The 27809-nt window shown below is 39.0% G+C and overlaps 1 protein-coding gene across 2 annotated transcripts in view; it reads left to right on the top strand.

Annotated features, from left to right (window-relative positions):
* Peli2 (pellino E3 ubiquitin protein ligase family member 2) overlaps positions 1-27809 on the top strand; it is a 140838-nt gene that overhangs the window by 44378 nt on the left and 68651 nt on the right. The window lies entirely within an intron of this gene.

Here is a 27809-nt window from a genome sequence, read left to right as displayed (position 1 = left end):
GGAAAGATTAATATTTAGCAGACACGTTTTGACTAGAGAAAGAGAAACTAAAAATTTTAAGGGCATTTCATAAGGAAAACAAAGAAAATCCAGTTTTTCCAAAGATTCTGAGGAAAGAAGGCAAAATAATAACAAAATCTTGAAAGGTCAAGGAAAGATGAGAAACTTTTATAGTCCAAAAAAGTTTGGCAAAGAAGGAAACCAAGAGAAAAGCTTTTAAGCATGTGATAAGTGCCAAAAATGTTTTGTTTGATATAGAGGTGGTCCTTATAATTTTGCCTTCATTGATATTTTATCATTCCTTTTCTGCTTTCATATCTATACCTTCTTATGTTTACTTTTTAAAATCACGAGTTTTATATTAATAGAATGGTTGAGCCCTTGCTGTGATTGCACAGGTTTTATATGTGATGGAATGTAACAGTTAGCTGCTCTGAAAAGCTTAGCTGCTCTTCTTATGCTTCTCCTCCTTCACCTCTTTCCCCTTTTAGCCTTTGGTCTAAGGCTTCTGTGCCTAGGTTCTATTTTAAGTTATTCAGATGATGCATCTTTTTTGATAGTTGTCCGTCTTTAAACAAATTACTCACAGTACTAAAAGTAGAGCAAACTAGGTTTTGGTTTTGATCATCTTATCTTATAATCTGGGAAAAGTAAAACTCTCAGGGCCTCAGGTTACTCACTTGTAAAGTGAGCAAATTGACTGTAGACAGAAGCCATGTTGAATCATATAATAAATGTTGGTTATATGCAACAGAAATTCTGGCTATAAAACGCAAAAATTGAGAAATGATTATAGGATCAAGTAGGAGTAGCTCTCAGAATTAGAAAAGTTGAACAACTGGGTTTTATGAGGGAAGAGAACCAGAGAATCAGCAGGAGTTAACATGGATATTCCTCCAATATAAAGTGACGACTCTAACCACCTTCTATGTCTTCTAAAGGTTTTGAATTTTCAGGAGAGAGAATCTGATAGACTGAGTCTGTGTCATCCAGACATGCCCAAGGAAGATGAGTAGACCTGGCTTATTTATTGTGAGCTGATCACCACGCAGGGCTGTCTTGATCTTAGCCATCTTTGTACTTCCGCCTTGAGGGGCCTTGTACCTAGCAAGATACAGTGACGAGGTACTGAACTACACCGCTTCTGTCCTCTGTGAACTTCCTACCTCAGTCACAAATCTTTCCCTCCTGGTTCCTCTTAATCTCACATCCCTGGCCAGCTTGGCCCTGCCACTCCTGCTGCTAGATTTGCTTTGTTGGCCCTTTCTACCTTGGGGCCTCATTCATTGTGACTGAATCTGATTTTATATCTATAATACATACATACATACATACATACATACATACGTGTATGTATACGTACACATATATGTGGTTGTGTTGGCTACTGAATCCAAAGGCCTTTTACACATGGCCAGGCACACCCTCTACCTCTGAGCTACATCCTCAGCCCTTCTGAATCTGTGCCCTTATTGCTGTCTTTTTGGTCTCTTTCAGTTCGTGGAACTAGAGGTGAACTCATTCTGCTGCTTCTGTTCCAGTCTCTTTCTTCTCTTTGACATTATTAACCTAAGTCACCTCTTCTCCAGCTTCTGATTTTATTGACCTATAGTTTACTTCTCCACATATTTCAGTGACTCAGTGCCTAGCCCCATCTTTTTCCCTGACCCCTGTAGCACCTATGGTTCACAGTACATGAACTCTTTGAATTGCAGAAAGTGCCACTTCTGTGCACTCTGCACCCTGTGGTTGCTTGGAGGAGTCCATCGCGTCCAGTTCGTTCTGCTTACGAGTATGTACCTTCTGACCTGTTTTCATCAGCGTCCAGCCCTTTAGCCATGGCTGCTGGCCTACTTGGCTTTTATAGATGTGTGCTAACTCTACCCCAGATTCTCTTTCTCTGGTCTTTTTTGGGACCCTCTTTCTGAGTTCCTGGCTCTGAGTCCTGCCCAGACTCTGCTACACTTCTTCTTGTCCTCCTTTCATAGTTTGTCTGACTGAGACTTCTGAGTGTGCAGTGTTGGTAAAGTGAAAAGTACACCTCTGATTGCATTTGTAGAGTGAGATCTAAAAGGGTGGGTGTATTAGGGTTTGAGCACTGTGCCTTTTGGCTGTGTTGTTTTTGTCTAGGGGCAGAACAAGGGTATCCCTGTGCTGGTGGTAGTGGTGGCTGGGAAGCAGGGCCTTTAGTCTCTCATGCATGCCTGTGTCTAAGCTAAGGCAGATTAGGGTGACAAGGGTATGCTACTGTTGTATAATCTCTGTTTGCATAATCTTTATTTGTGTACATATTTGCTCTTGGAATAATACAGGTATTTCTCAGATTATGTAATATGCTTTAGAAAATCAAAAGTCCTGTTTCATCTCTGGCAGATCTGTTACAGAGGCATAGGGCCTCGTAATTTATTCACCCATTCATTTATCCAACAAATATTTATTCAGCACCTTCCCTAGCCAGGCATCATGCCAGGTATTGGATGGACTGCAGCGAACAAACACATCAGCATGGAGCTAATGGTCCAGTGAGTAGGCAAACAATTGAGTTCTGTGAATTCGGATGTAACTGCACATTGAGCAGAGTGCTGCAGGAAAGAGGGCAAAGGTGTGGACTGGGTAGACGGGGAGGGTCTAAGCAAGTGGCAGGTGAGCTGTGACTTGATAGGGAGACAGATTGGCCAGGAGCACAGAGAACTCAGGGCCTGGCTAGCGGATTTTTTCTAAGGGGAAACATTGGAAAATGTTAAGCTAGGGGTGTGTCATGAGATGACTGAGAGTCTGTCAGGTGATGTGTGGTCGTTTATTTTGTCATGATGAGGGGTGACCGTTACTGCTATTCTTCCAGTAAATGGTGTGATGGGTTTTGTAGAAGTGGTGATGATGCTGGTGCCTGATAGAAGAATTTTTCTAACAGCATGTTAAATTTAGCAACATTACTCTGGAAAAATCTCATCATGGTTTCCTTTTTTAGATTATGCTGTATTGAAATCTCCTTTTTTGGGTATTTTTACTGTCAAAACTAGTTGGAAATCACTTTGTTCCAGTTAGCATGTTTTGGTATAGAAGTATCAGTGGTCTTTGAGTGACAGTTTACAGAATGCTTAGGGCTACTTAATGCAATTGTCACAATCAAGGCTGTGCCTTAGCCTGTGTTTTAGTTCTCTTTGTGTTGCTGTAACAAAGTAACTGAGGCTGAACACTTTATAAAGAGGCTTATTTGGTTGACTGTTCTGGTGGCTGGAAGGTCCAAACAGCATGGTTCTTGCGTTCTGGCTGTGTCACAAAATATAGTGGATAAGAAGAAAAGGAACTGACCAGTTTTACAACAACTGGCCAACCCTTCCATTTAAAATGGAATATCCAAGACTTTGAAGGTAGTGTAATCCCTTTTGTTGACTTCATAGTGCTGGAAGGGATAACATCTGAAATGTGTTAAACTTGATCGTTATACTCAAAAAGCTGTTTCACTGAGAAATAGTAACATGAATTTTCTACAGAATGGTGCAAGTGTAGTGCTGGGAGAAAAGTTGTCTCAGCTGAAATTCTTGAAAAACTTTTGGGTGCTTTTACTGGATACTGTCTCATGTATATATTGTTACCTCTGGGTGATTGAAAGATAAACCAAGTAAACCACTTAATATTTTTTCTTGAAAATTTTTGTTATCTCACATCAAATGAATGCCAGAGAATTAAAAAACATTTTTAAGAACTTGGAATTCCAATAATGAATTATTTGAACCTTGATGGGCATACTACTTATATAAATAATTTGGAAATTATATAAAGACTTGAATATTTTAGCAGAAATTGTGAAGTAGCAGTTGGAAAATTAAAATTTTTAGAGGTTTGGCTTTATTACATAGGTTTCTAACCAATGTCAAGAATGAAAATTTATGAGACTCTGACAGAGAAACCAGCCAAGCTTGCTGGACTTCTGAGGGGCAGAGCTATGAGGTAATTTATGTTGTTTCTGGCTGCTAAGTTTTGTGATAATTTGTTATTACAGCAGAAGGATAAAACTTACGCATACTATTTTTGGAGAAATTAAATACAACATACCTTGTCGTTCTGCTCAGTTCTTAATCTTGTGGTATGAGGAAGGATGGGGAAGGGGTGAAAGAGTTGAGAGATGGGAAGAGGTTTATCCTTTTTTTTTTCTTTTTAAAATTGTTGGATCCACAATGTTAAAGCAAGAAAACTTGATTCTAGTACTCGGGAACTTAATTATTGGTGTAATTAGCTGCATTACTGATATGTAATAATTATAATTTTGACTTGATCATGTATTTGTTGGAAAAAATCACTTAATTTGTGTTGCTCTTAAAGCACAATTAATGACTTGCTTTTAACATGTCAGTGTGAGAGAATATTTGGATTTATGTTTATAATTATGCTTTTGCTCAACTTATCTGAGTTATGACCCTGACGCAGGCACTTGCACCTATTTTTTTGTTAGAAAGAGGGTCTTTTGTTGTAACTTTCTTTTTAAAAAAACAACATTAAAGTTCAAAGGAGCATAATCAGACTGACTTTTCATTTTGCATGTGAGGTGCTTAAAGAAGTCCAGAGAAGCCCAGTCAGTAAGTTGTCTCAGGTCATTGGGATCTGAGGTGTGTTGTCCAGGCCTAGGAATGTTCTTGTTGCTGTGAGTGGCAGGAAGAAAATGTTCTCCTGACTCTCCACTTTCCGGGGATATGACTTGGAAAACCCATTCATTTCCAAACAAGAACAACTGTAATTATAGAATGAATTAAGATCATTCTTGCCAGTAAAAATGAAAGTTGCTTTGTAAACTTATGCGTTAGTAAGCACTATTTCTGAAATCAAGTGCTTGCAGTCTTTTCTACAAAAGGAACAATGATGGAGGTTTTAATTTAAGTAGCTAGTTTGTTTGCAGTGGTAGTTATGACAGCTTGCAGCAGAAGGTGCACCAAAAAAAAAAAAAAAAAAAAAAACCATGGCAGCTAAAAAGTCACAGACTGTGGAGAAAGCCGTGGAGGTGCCTGTGGCTGACTTAGAAGGCTGTTGCCTGCTTTGTCACGCCTTTTGTGTGGCAAGCATGATCAGTTGGCCTTTTTTGAGAAAATATTTGAGTCTCTTTGAAGTCCTGCATGCTGATGACTGATGCACTGGGGTACTTCAAGCTCTTGATTGATTCTACCCATGTACACTCATGGTGAGGCACAGAAATATGGTTTCAGGACTCTTTGGTTTTGTCTCACTACGGTTAGAGGAGCTAGATTCAGGAGCTCTCAGATGGGCAGCTCATTTGTACTTCATACTATTTCCATATTCTGCCTCCAGGCGAGCTCTGCAGACTTCCTGGCTCCCCAGGTGGCCTTGTTTTCCCTCACCCCTGCATCTTTGCTGCTGGTATTCTCTTTGAATATCAGCTCTAGCCTTATACACTAACCTACACTCCTACTCTCCTTTAAAACCCGGCCCAGATGTCATTTCCCTATAGGAAATCTTCCCTTACTCCTTGCCTCAGGGAGAAGTCCATTTTTAACTTCTAGAGCATTTTTTGTATAACTGCTCCAGTGCTCTGATGCTGACTTGTTGGCTGACACCTCTTGTCACCCTGGACAACAAGTGCCTTGAAGGCAGGGACTGCCTTGCATTTCTGCATTTCCACTGCCTAACACAGCTGACTGAATTCATAAGCAGGTAGTGACACCTGCCTTGGGCACGCACTGGGTCAGTAAGTTGTCCCGCAGCTAGGGACTCAAGAGAGACACTTGGAACCTATTACGTGCCTACTGCATGGTAATGATTGATTAATGTTAGCTAGTATTATGAGTGATGCTTTCTCTGGAAAGCATTATCTGTTATAAGAAGTTGTAAGTGAGCTCAGATACAACAAAACCCAGCAGCTTTACTTACTGGCTGTTCAGTTGTCTAAAAATCTTGGAGTTAAAGTACACTGAGAGATTAAAAATTAAAACTGTATCTTCATGATTTGAATGTAGGTTTCCTCTGTAAACTTTACAGTTTAAATTTATCGTTTTCTTTAGATCGCAGCAGTGAAGCTTTAACAATGAACAGTTTCTGAGTTACTGAACCCACTAACTCTGAGGATGAGAGTGCTTCCTCACTGGAGAACACATTAGCAGTGAGAACATTCTGACGAGGCTTTCTTACATGGAGTGGACCTGGCCTAACTTGGTTTTAGTTCCTCCTGAATTATTTAGCCTGTCAACCTCAGTTGCATTTTGAACAAGGAGTATATGTGTATTTTTTCAATGTAAAATTAAATGTTTGTTTCACATGAATAGTTAGATGTAAAAAACTTTTAAAAATTGTTTGCAGTGCCTGGTTGACATGAATATCAGCAATCTTTTCTCCCAGAATTAAAAAAAATCATTTTTATTATTTTCCTCTGCAACCTACTATCATAAATCTAAGAATGTCCTATTTTTAAACTTCTAAATAGCATTGATATTCAAGTCTTACACACTAGGTAGAACTAATGTTAAATTTAGTTTCCTTAAAATGCAAATGAATGGGATCTTGGCAAATAGATCTCATTCAACATTTTTAACTTTGTGTGTAGGTATATGCATTTTGGTGGTACCGGGGGTTTAACTTGGGGCCTCTCGCTTGCTAGGCAGGCACTTTACCACTTGAGCCACACCACTAAACCCAGCATTTTTAGCTTTTCAATGTTTATTTTGTTTGTTTGTTTATTATTTCGCAGTGCTGGGGATTGAACCCAGAACTTCATACATGCTAGGCAAGTGCCTAGCACTGAGCTACAGACCCAGCCCTAGTATTTTTTTTAAAGACTTTTCTTAAAATCCACAAATCATAAGTTTGATGAATGTTCATAAAGTGAACACACCTATTTACATAGTACCCAGACCAAGAAATAACATTATCAGTAACTCAAAAGACCCTTTTGTTCCCATCCTGGTTACTGTCTAACACCAAGCAGTACTAGGTAACCACCATCCTGACCTGAACCATAGGTTAGATTCTGTGCTTTGTGTGATTGGAATCCACAGGATATACTTGTCTGTTTCTGACTTCTTTCATGTAGAATCACCTTTGTAAATGAAATGCCCCATGTTGGATACAGTAACAGTTTGTTTATTGCTATTCAGTATTCTACTGTGTCAATATTATCCCAGTACCTAATATGCCTTAAAGTTTTGATAGCACTGAAACTTCAGTTAAGTTTTTATAAATTATTAAAGGTATTTTTTTAGAGTAAGGTATATTTTACTTTAGGATATGAAGTGAAAATAAACAGAAGTCAATAATAGCTACCATTATTTACATTTGTAGCTTGCAACAGTTTAAAATCTAGTTACTTGATGCACAAGTGAAAAATTCACCCTCATTTAGCTTGCTAAAACAGTAGTGATTTTATAGAATTGAATGTTTGAGGGAGGAACTCCAATTTTATGCTAAACTTTGAATTTCACGGTATGTTTGTTTTTCTCTTCTGAAAAACATACACCTAATATTATAGCCAGGGACCTGTGTACCAAATTTTCCTTAGTTTTCACATTTGTGAGATAGGGAGGCAGCCTGGCATGGAAAGCAGGAGAGTCAGAAGAACCTGATTGTATTTTTGGCTCTGCTGTTTACTGGCTTTGTGACCAGGACAAGCCCTATGAGTGTAGAGGCTTTTCGGAGTCACAGGTAAGGATCAAGGAGCATGAACAATATACATACCTCCTGGCTGGGAGGGTTCTGGGGAATCAGTAACTGTTTTTTTAGTGACCATGACCATGCAAGCTCATGGTAAAGACATGATGGAATCATAAGATCTTTTGAAAGTCACTCTGATACCTACATTATGTGTTGAGTCACCAACATAATCAGTGTGTTGAGAAGACTTTAGAATGATTCCCTTTAAAGGTGCATGGATACTCATTCTCAGTTTGGGAATTAATTTCAGTATCTAAAATACAGGCAAATCATTAATAATTACTCTATTAATTGCACTCCAAAAAATAAGTTTATTCTGAAAGATGAGTGACAGCCCACAGAGGTGAATCACTATATTCTAGTGTGTGGCTCCTTGCCTTGCACTTGCCTTGGTAGTGATGAGTCTTTCTCCCAGCAGACTGTAAGCTCCCTGACGAGGACCTGCTGTCACAGGCAGGTGCCTGGAGAGAGATTGATAGAACTGATGGAATGAACAGCCATCTATGATTTTTAGAATCTCTTGCTTTGCAATCAATGTACATGATTTTGTGAAATGTAAAGGAGTTTAATAACTTTTAGGCAGAGATTAAAAGAAAGGCTTTCTTAGAAAATACATGTTTCTAGTGTTTTGGACAGTTGAATTGGTCAGCCAACAACCAAGTGACATCTTTACTTGGGTGAGAAAATGAAGCATGGCTACTTTGTAGCAATGAGTCACATAAGAAGGGCGAAGAGGGGTCTGGACAAGAAGGCCCTAATTCTGCCATGGAGGTGTTGCCTGGGGACGTGCAGTAGAGGAGGGGAGAAGTCATGGCATTCTGAGGTTCAGGTGAATTTGCTTTCAGTAGCTGGGAGGTTACTTGCCTGAAGCATATTGCTAGTACCCATGGGACCCTTCTCTTTCCTTGCTTGTTCTCTGAGCCTCTGAGCTTAGACAGAGACCACAGGAAATTCTCTGGTGGAACTGCTACTCCTCTGTCACCTTCAAAATGTGCCAACCCAAATTGGAAACTTCGAGAACTTTTCTACTTGAACTGTGATACAAAAATCAGCTTTTTAAAAGAAGTTTTAATGCTAGTTAACTACCATTGTTTTTGCTTTAATGATGTTAAGATTTTTATTTTTGTTTAACGGGAAGGTACTTTTGTTTGTGAAAAATCAAATAAAACTTTCAGTACCAATTTTCTGAACTTTCTTCCATTTCGTCTTTTATCACACTGATAAGTTTCTGGTGCATGTCCCTTGTTTGCTGTTCCCGTGTACGCAGCAGCAGTAAAGGGGAGAGAGACTGTTAGGAAGTTTAGCAATATCATTTCTAACTGGGGTTGAGGGCTTCTCAACCTCAGAACTATTGACAACTCTTTGTTGTGGGGAATGTGTTGTAGGGTGTTCAGCAGTATCTCTGGCCTCCACCGAACAGGTGTCAATAGCTGTAAGCCCCCATTGTGTCTGTCAAAGATGTCTCCAGATTCCTGACTCTAGAGGACCCTTGGGAGGTGGTGGTGCAAAATCACTCCACTTAAAGAACATTGTAGACTCTAAAGCTCTAGTTAGCTGGAATCTGGTTGATAATATAGACCTTGGTGTCAAAATCCCAGGGTTGACTGTTCTTTGGCCAAGTGACAACCATTCTGCTCATCTCTCAACCTCAGATGACTCATCTCTCAAGTGGGAGACAATAATACTTACTCATCTCTTAGATTGGAACAAATGATTTAATATATGGAAAGTACTTAGCCTTAACATTGTAAATGCTCAGTAAGTACTAACCATCATTAATATTATTACTAGTTGTAAGAATATTAGGTATGCTATTACAGCTTTCCTTTTTATTTTATCACCATGTCACAGAATGGAGACTTAAGGGGAAAGATAAGGGACAAAATTTCTTAGCAAATTAATCTTTATTTTAAAAAACTGCCTTGCCACATCCTGTGGTGGGCAGTGAGGTAAAGGGAGTGGGTGTCAGGCTGCTCCAACAAGTCCTTTCCCTTCAGTAATTCATTGTTCTGTTGTAAAAACCATTGCTTGTAAATCAGGCTTTGTGGAAACGGGGATGCTTTGCAAATTGACTTTCGATGTGGGGTTAATCTGGATTTGGCCTGGATTAAGAAGTTCTCTGAGCCCCTTGTCCTCCAAGGGTTGGCAGCATATTCCAAGACCTGTATCCCCAGAGCAGAACATGGTAGTGAGAAGCCCGAGTGTGGGAGAATGGGATGGAGGGAGTGCTGGTTTCCTCTGCCACCTCAGTCAGTGGAAGCTCCCTTCTACCTGAATTCAGTCCGTTATCTGATTTGACAAGGATGAATTCATTTCTCCAAAGCCTTGGCTGTGACAGTGGTTGCTAAGTCCATAGAATTAAAAGGAGGATGAGTGGAATGGGAACATGGAGAAGGAGCAACAGGAATTATGTGAAGGGAAAAAAGTTTCCCTAAAATCTGAGAGTGGAAAAGGAAGAGAAGGAGTTACAAATAAGTATCAGTCGTATATACCAAAATAGACTTGAAATAGTTTAAATCAGCAAAATACCTCCTCTGATGATACCTGCATCTGACTTACACTCTCCAGTTTGTAGGTCAAAAAAGTTCATAGGAATTCATCCCAAATTGATTAATGACAGGTGCTCATTAAGAATTTTATTGATCTTCTGACTTTTAGAATGCACTTCTGTTAAAGAATTAGAATTTTCAGTTTAGAAACATACATTAAGTTGACATGAGCTTCTAAAGGTAAATTTAAGCTTTTTTGTTGTTGTTGTTAAATAAAGGAGTCCAGTCATCCTTTGGAGAATCCATGAGTGGTTTGGTCCAGGACCCCCTACAGATACCAAATCCATAGATGCTCAAGTGCCTTCTATAAAATGGTGTTGTAGTTGCATAGAACCTATGTACCTCTTCCCATTTATTTTAAACCATTGCTGGATTACTCATAGTACCTAATGCCATGTAAACGCTTTGTAAATAGTTGCTGTCCCATAGACTGTAGTAGGCATGCTTACACATCATTTATGTGGATTCAGCATTGTGCTTCACATGTGACAAATTCAAGTTTTGCTTTTTGCAACTTCCTGAAATTCTCTCCTCCCCCAGATAATTTTGATCTGTTGTTGGTTGAATCCATAGATTAAAAAAGCCTACTGCATAAAATTTGCTCCTGATTTTAATACCCCTTGTCAAGAATGTTACCTAACAGACATTCTAGTTCTTCGTGTTCACTTTTCCAGTGTGAAAACTGAGGCCTAGAGTTTCAGGACCCTTCTAGGATTGCTTGGCTAGCTTGAGCCTCAGGTTTTTATTTCTGTAATTTTTTTAAATTATTATTATTGGAGTCTTAACTTGGTTTGAGAAATTGATAAGAGTTTTTTTTATCACCTTTAAAAAATTAAGTAGTAATGTTTTCTAAACTTTGTGGACCCATGTGTACCACCTATGAATTGTAGCTGTGAATGTAAGATATTTTATTGCCTCAAAAGTGGACACTGTGGTGGCAGTGTTTTCCATCATGTCTCTGCCTCTTCCTAGTGGAACAAAAACCTCCTGAGCTCAGCATCTAGTCCTAGGCCACTCTGCCCTCTCCCTCTACAGTTCTTCCTGTATTTGATTGCAGTCCATCTCCACTTGGAGAACTGAGAACTTGGTAGCATGCTTACTGTTTCTTTTCCTTCACACCCAGGCCCCACAAACCTGCTTTGACCCCATGCTGATCCTAGGTGTTGACATTTGTGGTGGTTCATGGATGGATGGATGGAAAAACCCATAAGTGTCCCTTCACCACAGGCCGTTCTATTCATCTCCATCAGGTGAAACTGTTCAGTGCTAAATGTGCTTTTAGGTGACATGGAACTCTTTCCTTCATACCTCTGGGTGTCTGCTCAGTGACATCACTTAGCCCAGCTCTAGCCCTTGACTAGTTCTCCATCATGTACAAGGCAAGTTCCCAAATACAGGGAATGATGCATAGTGACCCTGTACCTTTATGGTCTGCTTTCCTCACCAGCACCCCCTTTCTCTGCTTCAGAATTCAGCCAGTGGGGAATTTTAAGGGGATAGCACACTTAAGACTTGCCCTTTTTGTAGGTGAAAATAGGGGCTGAGTGTTATCCCTGTTATTAGAATTCAGGAGCCACCTGTGTGGAATTAAAATACTTCATCCCTCACTGTGTGCAGTGATGACCCTAATGAATGCGGCAGAATTCACTTCCCTCTGATGGGAATTCAATCTAAAACTGTAAACTGGATGCTCATTAATTTAACGTTTTTCCTTGACATGTTTCTGCAGCTTTTAGTAAGATGCTTTTAGGCACCTGTGCAGGTGGAAAGATGCATGCAAGGCAGAGATAAATAAGTCTAGAGAAGGAACAGCCTGTCTTTGGTATTCATCCCTGTAAAAGAGAATCCCACTGGCCCTCCCCCAGAAAAGGGTGCTTCAAAAAATCCTTCATGTCTCAGTCTTTGCACTGTTTGCTTGTAGTGTTGTATTTCTCATATTAATTTCTCATTCTCTTGTTTTGTGGTGAGGAGATGGATGTGGAGAGAGCTGTGTCCCCTTCCTCCATGCAGTGCAGTACCCTGTCTAACTGTTGCTGCTCTTTGCCATGGTTCCTTCTCCCCTCACAGCTGGTTTGAGACAGAAGTAGTTTCCACAGCATCTGGTCAGCATGGCAGATCTAAAGCTTGTTGGTTATTGCAATAGCCATAAAACAGGCGTGCTGTGCAAAAGGCCATGCATCAGCCCAGCTAAACGCATTTGAGGGAGGGGAGATACACTCACTCATCAAAATTGGCACTAATGAAACCAGTGGGGATGGCTGTTCTCTAAACACCACCACCTCCCATATTAAAATTCTACACACTGCTCATCAAAAGAAACCCTCTTGCTTTCACTATTTCAGTTTATGCCAAACCACATCTTAGATTTGAGAGGGGTTCTGTGGAGAGCCTTTAGTGATTTAAATGTGGATCAGATGTCAGAAGGCCTGATCTATCCACAAAGAACTTGGGACACCATTCTCTGTGGCTCTGCTGTGAGAGCTACGGTTGACATGTGTGGTCATCAGGCTCAGTTTGGATGGTATTCCTCACTGGAGGTCACCATGTCCGTGATATTCCCAGTCAACAGTATGGCTTTTGTAAGACTTCAAAATGTCCATGTATGATTCCTGGGGCTGGGGATTCTGATGGAGTTAGGTGTTTGCTCCTCTTAACAGATGAGTGTAGTAGAGGACAGAAATGCTTAGCATGGTCTTGGGGAAAATGAAAGACTGCCTCTTTGATGGATTGTTAATATAGTCAGGTAAATCTCTTTCTCTTACCCCCACCCTTGTTTCCTGTGGCTTGTACTTTGTATCTTGTTTAAATAATCATTCCCAATCTGCATGTCATAGAGATTGTTTCTGGTAATTAAGTTTTCTTTTAGTAAGTTTTCAAGTTTTTCTTTTCATAGGTGGGACTTTCAACCATCTGGAGTTTATTTTATGTAGGTAATAAGCTATGTTAAGATCCAATTTTGTTTTTCCATGTAGACAAGCAATTTTCTGTGCACTTTCTCTCATTAGCATGGCAAACTTCTTCTGTCATATACAAAATTCCTACATAAGCATGAGGACTCATATATAACTCTCTGTTCTCTGTTATTGGTCCATTTATCCCTGAACCAATACCACACTATTTTAATTACTACACCTTTTTGAGAAATCCTAATGTCTGATAAGTCATATCCCACTCACCTTGTTTCTTAACCATCCTTGGCTTTATATATATATATATATATATATATATATATATATATATATGAATTCTGAGATCAAGTTGCCAGATCCCAGCAAAAAAGATTGTGTTTGAGTTTTGATGGGAATTGCATGTGATTTGTAGATTTAAAATTATACAGGGTAAAAATTATGCAGTACAGAATTTTCCTATCCATTAATGTGATCCCTATTTAGAACGTCCTTTTATGCTTTTGATAAGGTTTATCTTAAGAAGATCTTTGATACCTTTTTAAAAAATTTAGATGAAGGTAACTAATGGTTATGATGATTACCAGAGTATTTCTGTTTTTAGCATCATGTTTTATATTTTTTTGTTGTTAGTAAGAAGGAGAGCTATTGATTTTCATATACCCATGTATATAGTTACTGATTCTTTTTTTCTGCCTATTTTTGTTATATAGGCAAAAAAGATTCCCTCTGTTCTGGATTTTCTGAATTGTACATAATATATACACTTGTATTTCTTTTAATAATTCATGTCTACAATTTTTTTCTGTTGCTAATATTATATACTTTTGTTTTTCTTTTCCTTTTTTCTTCTTTTTTTGCTTAGATATTTTAAAATTTTACTCAGATTTTCAGAGACAGATTTTGATTTCACCTATTTTTACTATTATGTTCTTAAAATATATTAATTTTAGCTCATATTTCTTCCCTCTCTTCTTGTAATAATTCTCTAAACAAACATGATTTTATTACTGTCATGTGTGAGCCAAAAGTTGCTATGTTGCTGTCCACAGGCTTTCTCATAAGAGCAATCACTCGATGTGTGTGAGTCATCCTGATTGTCCTGGATGTCTCCACATACCCATGTTGGGACGCTAAATCCAGCAGTTCTGTTTGGGCCCTTGGAGTCATTTACTTCTGTTTTTGTTTATGCATGAGACATTTAACTGGGTCACTTGTCTTTGTACTTAGCTGTTGTGGCAGAGTCAAGTTAAAGAATGAAGAACTGTGAGATTGAAATGTCCGACTAATCACAGATGGTTTAATTAAGAAGAATGTTTATTATTGGGACTATTAACATGGAAGATTGTATTTAAAATAATACATTGATTAAATCCATCCAGTGCATCCTGGTTCTTCCAATTGATTTCTCAGGGTGTGAGCAGCTATGAACCAAAGTTTGTATGAAATCCTCTTATGAATAATTAAGTTTAATGACTAGTTTAGCTTATTCATCCTAATTTAAACATAAACCTAACTGGTTATATACATTGATAAAAGTTGTTTTGGAAATTAAAATATATGAACATACACAGTAAACCAACCAGGTATTTCTTTGTATTTACATAGAGTTTTCACTCAGCTTTCCAGGATCCAGGAGTTCAGGTAAACTGCACTACAAGGTCTGCTTGGGTTCATGCTGTATACATAGGTGGTGGTGCTCGATACATCGTTGCTGACTTGTTGTTGGCTGATTTTACGTAGCGTTTACTTCACATTACCTTATATTGGTGGCAATGGCAAGTGTATTCACCTGGTATCAGGTTCAGGGATTTTTGGGGCAGTAGCAGTCCAAGTAATAATGAAGAGTTTTGCCAAACAGGGAGCATTTATTTAAATTTAGGACCTCAGTATAAATGTTCATATTCTTGGTAATATAGGTCATAATGCACTTTCCAGTGTTTCTTGTTGCTATTGTTGTTGTCACTTGAGGAAAACAATGTATAATTCTATGGAGTTTCTTTACCACCACCCTACACTGCTGTCATAATCATGAGAGCTTAGTTTCTGCCAGATAATGTGCCAAGAACTTTTTCATATATTTGCTTATTTTTCCTCACAACAGCTTCATGAGGTAGAGCTTTTATCGTTGTCATCTTTCAAATGAAGAACCACAGAGTGATTATGTCACTTTCTGAAGGTCACATGACTGGTGAGAAGTGAAGTAGAGGCTTTAGTCTGGGTCTTTCTGATGCTCAAGCCTGCTTTCATAACCACCATACTCTTCTGTTACCACGTAGGCAACGGAAGTATTATCTAGGACTGAAAGTGATGCCTAATAAGGAAAAAAATAATGTAAAAAGATGGCGAAATAATCAATAGAACCACCAATCAACCAAAAATGCCTACCTATGTGTAGAACTATTGAGTTTTCTGTTTTTGGAATGCTCATGATTTTAAGTGAACAGTCTGTAGTTCAGACACAGATGCTTCTTACCTGAGTAGCTGAATTCCTGTTAGACTACTTTTCAGTTTCACATTGGGCCTTAGCAGAAAACTGTTGGCATTTTTGTAAGTTATCTTACCTTTGCATTGGAAACAAATACTCAGATTGTTTGGCTCACAGATTTTGCCTGGTCTAGAGCGTTAGTGATCATCATTCGGTAAAACAGGGAATTTCAGTTTGTTTATATTTCATAGATATTATTCTTTTACATTAAAAAACATACACATAGTCATTTTTAATTTTAAAATACTTCTGATCTGGGCATAAAACATTAATTAAAATTACATTAAGCTTCGGTCTTTAAAAGTGAATCCAAAGAGCATTGACCTGTGAGTTTGGAGGCCTGGAACTTGCTCCCTCCTATGTGGCTCCAGATAAATGATTCACTCTCTCCCAGCTGTACTGCAGACACTGTAAGATGCAACTGTAAGTAAGAAAGAATGTGCCATTCTTCACATCTCATTATTCTGCCAAAGGATGACTCTGGGTTTGCTGATTGTTTTTGCATGAGAGTGTTATTTAGAGGGAATGTGGAAGATACAGATAACTGGAAACTGTGACATAACTTGTTTTTCTTTAAGTAGGCCTTCAATCCATTTTATATGAGACAGTCATTTATTCTGGACACCAGTGTACCCAATAGTGACAATTATGCAGGAATGACCTAGGGATTAAAAAAGTAATGTAGCAGTATGTTCTACTCTTAGGGTCATGTTCCTGTGTATAGAGAATTTTGCATCCATTCAACCAACATTTTTTGTTTCATTTCACTTTGTTTTGAGACACAGTCTTGCTGTGTAACCCAGGCTAGCCTTGAACTCAGGTCCTCCTGTCTTGACCTCCTGAGTACTGGGATTACAGGTGTGCACCACATGCCTAGCTTCAACTAATGTTCTTAAGAGCCTACCATTTAAATGTTCATTTTGAAGAAATAAAAAATACTTCTCCCTGAATAATTTGGTTGAGTAGTATTGTCACACTCCACCTGAGACCATTCTGTCCTCACAGGTTCTCATCTACTTAATTGCAAAGTAAGGTGAAATGTTGCCATTGGGCTGCTGACTGTCTCTTCTCTTAGTTGCTCAGTTGCACTAGGCTTACCGAGATATAATTAGGGATGTTTAACCAAGACTTCAGCTTATTGACTATAGCAATTCCATCCATGGTCATTTGAATCTATATTGTTTTTCTACAAAGACTGAATCGTTGTGGGTCAAGACATTTTAAAGTTGAAAGAGGCTTCTTAACCGGGCTTAGAATATCATTAATAATATTCACTGTGATTATAGAAATGTATTGAACATGATTTATGTGCTGCATATTGTTCTAGCACTTAACATGCGCTAACTTGTTTATTTTTACAACTCTGTTACTCTATTTGATAGGTGAAGAAAGTAAGTCATGGAGACATGAAGATAATGTACCAGTGTCACACAACTTCTAGGTGATGTGCAAAGTCTCCAGAGCCTATAGCCTAAACTGACTTAGACTTACCCAACTGTGCACGTATAAGATTTTTAAAAACAAAAACCCTCTTATTATTACCAAATAACAATGGAGATGATTGTACTATGCTTATGGAGATGATTGTACTATGCTTATAAAAATGGAAGAAAAAAAGTAGGTATTTTAGGAATTGCTTTAAATATAAAAGTAATCCTATAGTTAACAGTTGATTCTCCCCCACCCCCCACTTCGGCCTAGTGTTCAGGTATTCTCTAATGGCTTCATACCTCCTTTCCCACAGAAATGTAAACCTCCCCCGAGTACAGTCTGACTTCTCAGACCTGTCAGTTCTGTTCTTAGTGCAGAGAGCCCTTCTGCAGCCCTCCATCTGTTCACTCCATTCAGAACTTGCTCCTCAGGTCTTTTCATAGCTAGCATCCTCTTGCTTTGTCTGTCTTTCTTATTGGAGCTTTTTAAAGTGTCTGATGATACTCAGATGTCTGTTCACATGGAAGACAAGTTGGAATCCTGGTTCCAGGTAGGGCTGGAGCTCCTGAAGTCTGGGCTTAGTTGTGGTGTGACTGAGTAGGAACAAGATCAGGTCTTCTGGGTATTGTCCTTTGATGTGCTACAATGGAAAGTACACCATCATCTGTGAGATATTGTTGACATCTTTAACCTGAATCTGACCATTCAGAAACAGCCAGACAGATCCAGACCAGGAAGGATTCTATAGAATGGCCTGGGCTCTTCAGAAATGTCCATCACAGCCAGGTATAGTGGTGAATGCCTTTAATCTCCAGCACTTGGGAAGCTGAGGCAGGAGGATCACAAATTCAAGGCCAACCTGGGCTACATAGCAAGACCCTGTCTCAAAAAAACAAGAAGCTGGGTACCAGTGTCCTCACACCTGTAATCCTAGCTATTTGGGAGGCTGAGATCAGGAGGGTCACAGTTCCATGCCATCCTGGGCAAAAAAGTTTTCCAGACCCCATCTCAACTGAAAACATCTAGGAGTGGTGGTATGCACCTCTCATTCCAGCTACAGTGGGAAGCTTAAAATGGGGAGATTGTGATCCATACTGGGCTGGGCAAAAAGTAAGACCCTGTCTCCAAAATTATGAGAGCAGAAAGGGCAGGAGGTATGGCTTAAGCACAGAGTGCCTGCCTAGCAAGTGCAAAAGCCTGAGCTGAAGCCCCAGTACTGCCAAACAAAACAAAACAAAACAAAAAACCAAGAACAAAAGAAGTCCATTGTGAAAGATAATTTTAAAATGAAGATAAAAGACAGATGAGCTCTTCTTTATCATGGGAAATTTGAAGAGGTAGTACAATCATTGTTTGGATCCTGGAATTTAAAAAAAATCCTATTGAAGTGTATTTTTTAGATATTTAGGAAAGCTGGAAAATGAAAGTAACATAATCATTGTATGAAGGTTAAGTTCTTGGGTGTGATAATGGTGCTGTGATTATGTAGGAAATTGCTGAAATATCTAGGGGTGAAATGTCATATGTCAGTGACTCTGAAGTAGTTCAACCACAAAAAGTATGTTTGTGCACAGGTAGTTCTTTCTCACATGTGCACACATGTTAAATTTATATGTATATGGAAGATATATATATATATGTATACATGTTTGTAAAACATGATGTATGTAAATGTCCCCTATATTTGTAAGCATTTTTGAGTTATTTGACTTATGAAAACATTAATATTCATTTCTGAGTTGAATAGCGAAGGACAAAGGAATGATTCAAAATGCAGTGAGTTAGTTAAATCATGGTGTTTATTTATTAGGCTATTTGTTGGTGTTATAATTTATTATACAAAGATTTATTTAATATTTGCTAAGGGTGCCTGAGTTCTTTTGATCAAAATAGATCTAATTCTCATCCTAGTCAGCTTTGTAGCCTGGTATAAGTAATGATGGCTACTGTCTCGGAAAGACATATGTATGCAGCATCTCTAATCCTGTTTTATAGAGAAAATCAACTTCTACAGACAGTGACTTTTTAGCTATGTCTCCTGAAGAAAGATTTGGAGGTAGCAGTGTCCAGTGGGGAGTGGTGTAGGAAGCTGGAGGATGGAGGCATACCCCTGTGGCTGGAGAGGATGAGGCAGTTTCTGGGTCTGGGAGGGGCTAGGTATGGAGACCAAAGTGCGAAGCAGGACTGAACTCTTGGAAGGACTCTTCAGTCCAGATATCAGGCAGGTACTAGAGAGCTTTTAATAGGGGACCCACCCATGGGATCTAATTTTCATTTTAGATCAGTCACATTGGTGATTGCTTTGAAGCTGTAGAAATGATCAAAGATTTCAAAGTGGCTGAATACCTGGAGACAAGTTGGAAGCTGTTGTCCTGGCAAAGATGTGTGGCAGTGAAAATAAGAGCAGTGGACGGATAGTATGGTATTCACATAGTGGATTTATCTGGGTACTTGGATCAATCCTGAGGCTGGTTGGATGTGATGCTAAGTAAGGGAGAGTGAGGAGACTGGGATGACTTCTGAGCTTCTGGCTTGAGGAAGTGGAGGGTCATGTGAACCCTGGGAGAGGCCTGGGTCTTACTGTTTCTGGTGAGAAGAGGTAGGAAAAGATGGATAACTTCAGTTTGGGATATACTGAATTTGAGGTTGTTTGTGAGGCCCCTCCAAGTGCTGGCATTCAGAACGCAGTGAGGAGTGTGAGTCTGGAGCTTAAAAGTGAGGTTTGGGTCAGAATAAGGAGTTTTGGTGTTTGGAGAAAAAGGAAGTGAATATCCCTGGCAGAATTTTTAGACTGTTCAGAAGAGAGCTGTGTAAAACTCCTGGTAGAGTGAGAGAAGTGTGTGAATTAGAGTTCACAGAGTAGAGAGCACTCCTGGGGGTGGGAGTGGGCAGCAGACTCAGGCTTTGAGAGGTTGAGCAGGAGAAGACTGAAGGAACCCATTGGCTTCCCCGTTGTGAGGAAGACCTGCTCTTTCACTGGAACGTGGTGCACAGATGGCTCTGGAACAAACTAGGTCAAGTGGACAGTGATGGGTGAAAAGGTGAAGTCATAGGGGTGGCAGGCATGTGAAACTCATGAATTTTGACTGGGTGAGTGTGATGTTGGTGGGAGAGTAAAGGAGGGGTGTATTCATATATACTTTTTAAAATGGAAAGTTTGGAACATCCTTAAACCCTGAAAGTCATAAGCGTGTGTTGAGGGGAAGGTTGACGATATAGATGGGACAATGGCCTTGGGCAGGATCCTAGAGAAGATAGGAGAACTGGCAGGAACTTAGCCAGGACTGGCCCGAGGAAGCATGCAATCCTCTCCTGTTGTAACACCAGGGTGGAGGAAAGCTTAGATGCATAGGTGAAGGAAGTGACTCAATAGAAAGTTAAAATGAAAAATTTGAAAACAAAACCATTCAGCAATTTCAGAAGTAAATAAAATTTTGTTCCTTTGGATAGTATTGATGTAGAGCCAAGCATAGCACCCCTCTGAGGAGTACAAGGCCCTCTGAGGACATCTGTGTCCAAGGGGTCCCTATTCTACACACCTGACCCTGTGCTGGATGCTGAATCTTGGGGTTAGGAAGTAGTTGGGAGGGGGACAGGAGCAATTAACTAAATGCAGTCAGAGTAAAAGGTTGTCCTAAGCATCATGGGTGCTTAAGGGGTAATTGGAGAGTTGACTTTTTTTCCTCTGGACTAATCAGTAACCATTGCTTTGATGTAGGAAAAGACTACATATAACCTACCAAACCAGTCAGCTTTCAAGTGATGTTCTCCTGGAGACAGTGGCAGCTATTCACAAGTTCTCTGTTTTTTGAACAGGTTGAGTACTGAAGTAACACTTCATTTACTAGGGTATTACATACAGTAGGAAGGTGACCTAACTAGAACATATGGTAACCTTGGGAACTTTGTCTTTTCATTACAGGGTCATTCCCTCAGATACTTTCCTGTACTTGATCTAAACCAGTTGTGACTTGTTACCAGAATTAATCAAAAGGCTATATCAGAATATGGGTTTTTATATCATCCCTCCTTTTCCCTTTCAAGAAAAAAGTTGTTAAATGTATTCTGAATTGATGAAATATCTCCTCCACCTGTTCCCATCCCTTCCCCAAGTGAATTATACTTTGTAAACCTTTTGAGAACTTCCTTCCAGCTTAACTTCACTGTTTTGGTCATACCAAGTGTTCCCAGTAAGTTGTCATTTCAGAGTTCAGTGAGTGACTGTTTCTGTGCTAGGTTGGGTGTAATATTTCTATTTCTCATACTACATTAAAGGCCACTTGTTTTGCTAATGGCGCTACATTCCTAGAAAACAATCAAAGTGGTTTCCTCCAGATATTTTAAAATAACATAAAAACCCTGTACTTTTCCCCAGCCCATGCAATATTCTGTGACTTCTCTCTTTCCTCCTTGAACATTTCCTTTGTTTCCTGCTGTCGGTGTTTTATCAATCTAATACCAATTTCCCTTTCAGTGTAGGGCTCTCATGCACTGGCTATTAACCTTTGATATGGAATTCTGTCAGGTGTTTTCTGAATTACAAGATCACTGCCACTCCTTTTATTAAACTTGTCAGTATTATCCTCAGAGGGATTTGCTGCATGTTCTGTGAGAATGACTTGCTGTTCCTGAAAGCAGGTTGGCTGTGCCTCATCAAAATGTGCTCAACAAGTTATCAAATAAGGTCTTTAAGTTTTCAATGAGTACATGGTTATTGAATTGTAAGTCTGCCATGAAATCCTGGGGAGATGGACAGGAATTAATAACAAAAAGTGTCACCCAAGAGCAAAGTAAGCATAGGATCTTAAGATTCATGACCCACATTATTTCTCATTAACCTTACACACATGCTAAGATTACAATTGTAATACATATTTTGTATATCACCAACAAGACTAGTAGACCAAAAATTATGGAATAACCTCTGCATGAACCATAACATTCTTATTATTGTCATCATATCAAAAGCAGAACAGCTTCCCTATTCACTGCTGTATGTCCCACTTGCTGTGCTAAGAACTTTGTATACACTGTCTCACTTAATTGCTTCAACAAATATTTTGAGCATCTAGTATGTGTTATGGTAGGTACTAGGAATATTATACTCATGACCCTCAAGGGATTTATAATTTAATAGGAGATTCTAGAATGAAAATCTGAAGTCCTATTAGAAAATGGTATTACTGAGGTGTATTAGGAATAGGATCCATTTTCTATTGGGCTCATTTTCTGTTAGCAGATCATATTTACATGGAAATGCAGGCTCATACTTGTGGATGAAACCCAGTTAGGCTGTATGTAGTGGGGGGAAGTAGGCAATGAGATTGCTGATAAGGGACAGAGTCTCATCACTATGGATAGGGTTCAGTACCAGCTAATTGCTAAGTGGAACTGTGACTGTTAAAACACCTGAGTCTTTTCTGTCTGGCCAGAAAGTAGGGAGGGACTACTAGTACAGAGCAGTATCCCCAACCAGAAGTGTTCCTTGGTGTTTTCAGCCATCCTGGGGACATGACCACAATTGCCTTCTCTCTGAACGGGCTCTGGTCCTTTATCCAGATAACAGTCACTTTGGGGATGTCAGGTATTCGGATTGGGACTCAAAAGGAAAATACAAAATTCTTACATTTCTAGATATATAGGTGATAAAAACCAGGCACCTCTTACATGTCAGACATGGCACTGGTACCTAAATTCAAAGTGCTGTTATCAAGGTACATTAGCCAGCTTTATGGAGAGAGCTTTAACAGTTTAGGAGTCAGTCTGATGAGCAAAGAAAGAATTCCTGAGTGCTTGCTGGGCTAAGGGCAGGCACCAGTGGGGAGGGAGCATCTTAGGAGTTCCTGCTAAAGCCCCCTCACCACAGCAGGCAGGTGCTCAGGAGGGCACCAGATCTCGGTTCAGGGAGGTGGACAGGGCTTTTCAGGGTGGAAGGGGAAGGAAGAGAGGGGAGGCGGTTGTTTAAATAGGCACAGCAAAATCTGTACCAAGAATTAAAAGTATTTCCTTTTGACTGGAAGGTTTAGGAGAAGGGGATTGGTGTTAGGATACTGTTGTAATTTTCTTGGTTCAAAAGCAATGGTGGGTAAAACTCCTGGCTCTTTATCATGAGTCAGTACAGTGGCTCCAAGCTGTAGTCATTTTACTCTTCATTGCCACAAAGCACCTGCAGTTTAAAGAATGCAGTTTGACTTGTTGAAGCAGTAAACATTATTTTCATTCATCTTTTACTGTGAGTGCACATGTCTTTACATCAAGCATGATGAAGCAGGAAGAGGTACGTAGGATTTCTGTCACCCACCAAAGTATGATAGTTCTCTCCAGGAAAAAGTGCTTGTGCAGTTACTTCACTGGCAAGCTGAAGGGGTCACTTTCATAGAACACCATTTTAAAAAATGATAGTAAAAATGATATACTTATATATATATAATTATGTTTATTCAGACTTGAGTATTTGGCAGCCATTTCCTAAAGGGATAGCACCAAAAGCTCTTGTTGCCAATATTATAATCAAGCTTTCAAGAAAAAAAATTAGAACTTTGGGAAACTTGTATTTAATACCAAGACTTGTCAGTTCCCAGTAGTAGTTAAGATTCTCTGAAAAGCTTGGTAGTAATATTAATGAAGGTGACTTTTGGATATATATCTATATGGATGTGTCAACATTTGGGAGATCTGCATAACTCCCAATATTAGTGAACTAATATTTCCAGATGACCACTGTGTGACATTACAGAATCATACCTAGTTAAAAGATCCTGGTAGACTAATGAATTTTAATATAGAAGAGTAAGGAAGGCTCATTGATACAATTTCAGATTCCTCATTGCAACTAACCTTTAAGAAATGACCCGTTGTCAAGTTTTATTGCAGTGCAGTTTCACAGAGGTGTCTGCAGTTATCTGAAAAGGCTATGAAAATACTCCTCTTTTCCTGCTACATATCTATGTAAGGCTACATTTCCTCCATATACTTCAACCAACTTGATGGATTGCAACAGATTCCATGCAGAATCAAGCCAGACACTAAAGAGATTTGCAGAAATATAAAGCAATGCCACTCTTACCAGTAAATTGTTTTTTTCACATAGGAAAATACAGATTTTTTTCATAAACTGTTTTATAATAATAAGTATTGTTTACTGTGTTTTTCTTAGGTGAATTCATGAATATTTAAAATTTTTCAATTTTAATTTATGATAGATGGTAAATACCTATAGCTACAACACATGAATAAACTTTAAAAAAAATTGCCAGTAGTTTTTGGAGAACATAAAGAGGTCTTGATTCTAAAAAGTTTGAGAACCAATGGGTCTGAATATTTAAAACTGAAAAGGATTTAATATAGGAAATTAGATGCTTACCTGACCATATGAAGGATTGGTGTTGTAAAGGTCAGGGAAAACTCTCGCTGACTCAACGTTTACCACTGGTTTCCAAAGAACTGAGACGTCACTGCTGTAGGGAAGTCAGAAGACACAGAAAATCCTCAGTTATTTGTGCCAGATGAAAGGAGAGACAGACAGCTAACTGAAATGCATGATCCTGGACTGGATTCTGGATTTGGGGAAATGCAAATGATAAGGATATCTCTGGGAAAATTAAGGGGAATTTGAATATGAGCTGTGGATTAGATACTGTTATATAAATGTTAAATTTCTGGGTGTCTTGTTGGTTTTGGTTTTTTGAGACAGGATCTTACTATGCAAAGATCTCCTGTCTCAGCCTTCCAAGTGCTGGGATTAAAAATGTGTGCCACCGTGCCTGGTCTGGCCTAAGGTAAGTTTCTTTGTTGTGGTAATGGTACTGTGGTTAGGTAGGGTAAATATTCTTGTTCTTAAAAGCAATCTAAAGTATTTAGGAGTTAAATGTCACATTTCAAATTGGCCAAAAAGAAAAAATGCATACATAAAAAGAGAGAAGTGTAAAATGTTCACAACTAAATCTATTTGCAGGCTATACAGGATAGTCATTGTATTTTTTTTTTAAACTTTTTGAAGATTTGAGGTCTTTCAAAATAAAATGTTTAGGAAAAATATAATACAGGTTAAAAATAAATCAATGAAAGGTTTGGAAAATGAAAGTTAAAAATCTCATAGAACATAAAGCAAAATGATAGAAATTAAGGAGGAAAAATTAGAGGATCAATCTAGGAAGTCCAACATGTAATTAATATGAATCTTAAAGCAAACTGAAAGAAAAGGAGTTATCAAAGAAATAATGGAATAAAGTAGGATAAAGTATTGAAAACTCACACTGAGTCCAACAGAAGTTAAAGAAGAGAGGCACACCATGGTATATCACTGTGAAATTCAGAGATGTAGAGATAAAGATGGGGTCCTAGTAACTTCTAAAGAAAACAACACCACCGCGCAGAAAGGCCCAGAAATTAAAAAGTCTTACCACTAACCCAGTTAAGCAGTGTTTTCAAATATGTGAATGAAACTGATTCCCAGCCTATAATTCTGTTTTCTGCCAAGTTATTAATCAAGTATGGTAATAAAAACATCTTCAAAAAGGAGTAAATGTAAAAATGTAATTGCTCTATACTCTTACTGATGAAGTTACTGGAGTATGTATTATGTAAATGAGTGAGTAGATAAAGAGGAATGCATGAGGTCCAGGAAATATCCCACAGTAGGAGAGGGGAAACAAAGGGATCCAGGAAATGAAGGGAATTCCAGGATGACAGCTGCAGAACAGACTAAGACAGCATCCTGTCCAGGTTGAAAGAGAAAGCTGAAGGTTCACTTCCAAGGGGAAGTACTAAAAAAAAAAAAAAAGAAGGAATGAAATTATCTAATGCATATGACAATATTGAGAGAGATTCAGTTATAGGTGAGGAAGTATTAATGATTAACAGAAGAAAAGTTAACAAATCAAAAGATAAGCAAAACATGGGTGGGGAGAGTTGAAGAGAAGAGATGTAATGGTAGGTCCTCATAGGACTCAGCTTTCAACAATGAATTGGAAGGGTGCTGTCTAGAACTATAAGCATAATTAACAAAAGAGTCAGCCACAGAGTTGAAAGTAGATTGCTCTGGGATGGGGAAATCAGTGTTGAGGAAGAGGTAGGTTCAGGGCTTCTGTGTTTGACTTTTAATTTTTTTGACCTCTGAGTTGACTATATATATATACATCTATTTCTTTTCTTTTTTTGGGTGGGGGATGACTGGAAATGAACTTGAGGCCTTGCATTGCTGGCAGACCTTCTACTGCTTGAGCTACTCCCCCAGCCCTTTTTGCTTGGGTTATTTTTGATATAGAACTCGCTTTATGCCTGGGTCTGCCTGGACCACATCGTCCTATTTGTGCTTCCCCATGTATCTGGGATGACAGTCATGTGCCACCACTGCACCCAGCCATTGATTGAGATTGGGGCGGTGAGGGGATCCTCATAAACTTGTTACCCCGGCTGGCCTTGAACTGTGATCCTCTGCCTCTCAAGTAGCTAGGATTATCAACTTGGGCCACCACTGTGGCTGGCCCACATCTATTTCTTAAACAGAAAAAAAAAAAAAAAAAGGAAAAATGCTAAAGATCAAAGGGGAGGGCTTAATGAACTGCAAAAACAAATTTTGTGAAATTTCCAAGTGAAAGAATTGAAACGAGTCTGATCTGATTGGTTCTAATTTAAGATTTCCAAACATAAAGAAATTATATGGCCAGGAGAATGACCTTAGGGATAGGTGAGTAGAGTGAGTCTTTGCAGTCAGTGAAGTCAAAGAACCAAAGGCTAAGATACAACTGGTCACCAAGTATGGTGAAACCATTCATGATAATGGGAGGACTTAGGGTGCCAGGCAGGCAGCACCTAGGGTCATTCTTCAGTCTGGAGCTTCATAGTCAATGGGTACCAGGCTAGGGCTCAGCTATTCTGTTTGATGCGTGACTGAACATCTTCAAAGATTTTCCTCCACGTAAATGAAAAGTAAAACCCTTTCTCTCTAAATAAAAATACCTATTGAATAACTATTGCTGTGGTAAGTGTCAGTCCTGGCCTTGTTCTTAAGTAACTCCCAAGAGTGTTTGGGTATGGCCCATACTTTCTAAGCAGGATTTGTGTGCTATCCCAAAGCTGTTATAGCCCACTTACAATTCTTGATCCTGCTACACAGCCAGCTGAGAAGGCACCAGAAAGGCAGGTGAAATCTCAGGTCTTTGGGTCTTTGCTGCATCACCTCTGGCAAATACGTTGGTCCCTCAAGGTGATGGAGAAGGCGGCTCCCCTCCTGAAGCAGCTAATGTTACTGCAAGTGCTGCCAACCAGCTGGCTGGCCCTAGCCATTGCAAAGGTTATCGTGCAGTCGTGAGGGGATTGTTTTATTCTAGCTGATGGGCAGACATGTGAGTTGAAGTGTCATAGCCTGCCGCCTCCTGGGAAGCCTGCCCTGGAGTTGGTGCTGTACATGCAAGATGAGTTAAATGCTGCTTACTGCGCCCCTCTTGTAAAGCACCTTGTGTCTGGTATGTGTTTTCAGGTATATTCCCTAACTTTGTTAAGATAACATACTTTATTGAAATCTGTATCTTTTAGCTATAATCAATGAGAAATATAAATTTGAGGGGGGTAGGTAGATGAGTGAATATAGCTAGACATTGACTTATATAAAAATTTTTGAGAAATTTTGTTATAAGGAATATTAAACATATGTTGTTTTCATACTTATTTCAGTGCGTAAAGTTGCCAGGTCCCTGAAATCCAAGTTAGGGATGGGGTTGGGAACACTAGTAAAAAGGTTCTTTAACTTTTTTATTGTAGATAAAGCTAAGTTATCTCTTC

The sequence above is a fragment of the Castor canadensis genome, chromosome 3 (genome assembly GCF_047511655.1).
Source record: "Castor canadensis chromosome 3, mCasCan1.hap1v2, whole genome shotgun sequence".
Classification (NCBI taxonomy): domain Eukaryota; kingdom Metazoa; phylum Chordata; class Mammalia; order Rodentia; family Castoridae; genus Castor; species Castor canadensis.
This window is presented reverse-complemented; position numbering and strand designations above follow the sequence as displayed.